General features: G+C 55.8%; 1 non-coding gene across 1 annotated transcript in view; it reads left to right on the top strand.

Annotated features, from left to right (window-relative positions):
* The first annotated feature begins 2,729 nt into the window (after positions 1 to 2,729).
* LOC126433846 (small subunit ribosomal RNA) overlaps positions 2,730 to 2,941 on the top strand; it is a 1,910-nt gene continuing 1,698 nt past the window's right edge. The window contains exon 1 of the ribosomal RNA XR_007578793.1: positions 2,730 to 2,941. This exon is cut by the window's right edge and continues 1,698 nt beyond it. This is a non-coding gene — a ribosomal RNA (small subunit ribosomal RNA).

Genomic DNA, 2,941 nt, shown 5'->3' with positions numbered 1-2,941 from the left:
CCTAACCTATGTTGCGCCTTAACCTAACCTATGTTGCGCCTTAACCTAACCTATGTTGCGCCTTAACCTAACCTATGTTGCGCCTTAACCTAACCTATGTTGCGCCTTAACCTAACCTATGTTGCGCCTTAACCTAACCTATGTTGCGCCTTAACCTAACCTATGTTGCGCCTTAACCTAACCTATGTTGCGCCTTAACCTAACCTATGTTGCGCCTTAACCTAACCTATGTTGCGCCTTAAACCTAACCTATGTTGCGCCTTAACCTAACCTATGTTGCGCCTTAACCTAACCTATGTTGCGCCTTAACCTAACCTATGTTGCGCCTTAACCTAACCTATGTTGCGCCTTAACCTAACCTATGTTGCGCCTTAACCTAACCTATGTTGCGCCTTAACCTAACCTATGTTGCGCCTTAACCCAACCTATGTTGCGCCTTAACCCAACCTATGTTGCGCCTTAACCCAACCTATGTTGCGCCTTAACCCAACCTATGTTGCGCCTTAACCCAACCTATGTTGCGCCTTAACCCAACCTATGTTGCGCCTTAACCCAACCTATGTTGGGCCTTAACCCAACCTATGTTGGGCCTTAACCCAACCTATGTTGGGCCTTAACCCAACACACGTTGGGCCTTAACCCAACACACGTTGGGCCTTAACCCAACACACGTTGGGCCTTAACCCAACACACGTTGGGCCTTAACCCAACACACCGTTGGGCCTTAACCCAACACACGTTGGGCCTTAACCCAACACACGTTGGGCCTTAACCCAACACACGTTGGGCCTTAACCCAACACACGTTGGGCCTTAACCCAACACACGTTGGGCCTTAACCCAACACACGTTGGGCCTTAACCCAACACACGTTGGGCCTTAACCCAACACACGTTGGGCCTTAACCCAACACACGTTGGGCCTTAACCCAACACACGTTGGGCCTTAACCCAACACACGTTGGGCCTTAACCCAACACACGTTGGGCCTTAACCCAACACACGTTGGGCCTTAACCTGCTCTGTAATTGTCATACGACGCGTTAAATTAGTGTAGTGTTGCCTAACTGCAACCCCCGCAATATAGTTTGCTACTCGCACTGCCCGGTCCCCAGTGTATCGCTTCATGTTAAACACCTTGCAGCTATACACTGTAATGTGGATGGCAGCAGGACGTACATGCTCAATGCCCTTTGCAGTTGTTCATTGGCATTTGCAGTTGTTCATTGGCATTCGCATGGCGAAGCACTTAGCCTACGCTGTGGTACGGCCTGTGTCAACTGTCCGCTGATGTTGTACGTCCAAATCACACACTGTACTGCACATTGGTCCTCATGTACTGAATGATACATCGTGGTACATGTGACCGTACAACGACTGCGCCAACAACGGCGAACCATGCGGTCCAAATGTTGTGCACTCAGCTACGTGTCGTCTCCCTATAAGAGCTGGATTGCAGTGTGGTATGCCCTGGATGGCGATCAGCATGAGCCGTCTGTTGATGTAGTGGCGCGTGTTGTCAGACGTAGTCGTCTCTTCTCACACACCGTGATAGCATGGTGCACTGCGTTCCACATCTGCGACATGCGACAGAGGCCGGTTGACAGTCGTTCGCGCAATGGACATCGCATACGTACGGGGGCCACCTTCCACGTGTTCGCGAAGCGTGCACATGTTGTTGCGTGTATGTGGGCAGACATAGTGTGTCGTGACACCTGACACAGGCATGCAACAATCGTTGAATTTGCAAATGGCGATGGACGCCTACGTTTGCTGGTGACGTTACGCAAATGAACAACTGGTAAACCGTTGTGGTGCGGTTGTTCTCGCTAGAGGTGAATCAGTGATGGCGACGATCGGTTGAGCTACCAACCGGTTGTTCCAGCGATACCCACCATGCCCACGAACGTGAATGGCATCTGGGTGTGAAGCGATACGCGGCGGTGGCTGGGTGGGACCGTCCCCGGCCGGTGAGGGGGGGCCTCCCGGCGTGCTGGCCGCGCGGTGCGTGGGCGCACGCGCTACAGCCGGCTGGTGGGGGCGGCCAGTGGCAGGCGCGCCGGCCGACGGAGGCGGCAGGCGGCGCAGCTGCGCGCCGGCGCACCCTGCACGCGGCGCCGTGCGGCCAAAGTAGGTCCTCGCGGGCCCGGTGCGAAGCGCGGTGGACATCTGCAGTGTGCTGGTCCGATTGAGGACTGTGTGCGCTGAGGATGCGCCGCCGCCCGGCGCTCGGCGCCGCGACGCCGTCTGCTGCTCGGTCGCCTCTGCGGTTCTCGCAGGTGGTTTGTATCGCAGCTGTGCGGACGTGTTGGCGCGTGCGCTGTGCTGGGAGAGTTCGCTTCGGCACCCAAGTGGGGCTTTTGTCCTTCTGTGGCGCTGGCGTTGGAGCTGCCGGTCACCGTAGGTGGCGCGTGTTGTCTCCCGCCGGCAATGCCACGACAGCACGCTCCCGGGCCTCTGTCGGCAGCGGCAAGCTCAGTTGGGAGCACGGGTGGTCGCACCTAAAGCGTCTACTCGCCAAACCCCGGGCGATTGCGCCTCTCTCGAACCCGACCAAGTACTTAGGACGGCGCTGCGCGCCGCCGGGACCTGAGAGGGTTTCGAGGTGTATGGTGCAGGGGAGCTCAGCCTCCTCCTGTTTGCAGAATAATTGAGCGGACGCTTGCGTGTTCGCGCGGGCCCCCGGGACACACTCCCGGGCGGCCGGCTGCTCAGCTCTAGTTGACGCAGCTCCCTGGTTGATCCTGCCAGTAGTCATATGCTTGTCTCAAAGATTAAGCCATGCATGTCTCAGTACAAGCCGCATTAAGGTGAAACCGCGAATGGCTCATTAAATCAGTTATGGTTCCTTAGATCGTACCCACGTTACTTGGATAACTGTGGTAATTCTAGAGCTAATACATGCAAACAGAGTCCCGACCAGAGATGGAAGGGACGCTTTTA

This window comes from Schistocerca serialis, unplaced genomic scaffold, assembly GCF_023864345.2.
Source record: "Schistocerca serialis cubense isolate TAMUIC-IGC-003099 unplaced genomic scaffold, iqSchSeri2.2 HiC_scaffold_1174, whole genome shotgun sequence".
Classification (NCBI taxonomy): Eukaryota; Metazoa; Arthropoda; class Insecta; order Orthoptera; family Acrididae; genus Schistocerca; species Schistocerca serialis.
This window is presented reverse-complemented; position numbering and strand designations above follow the sequence as displayed.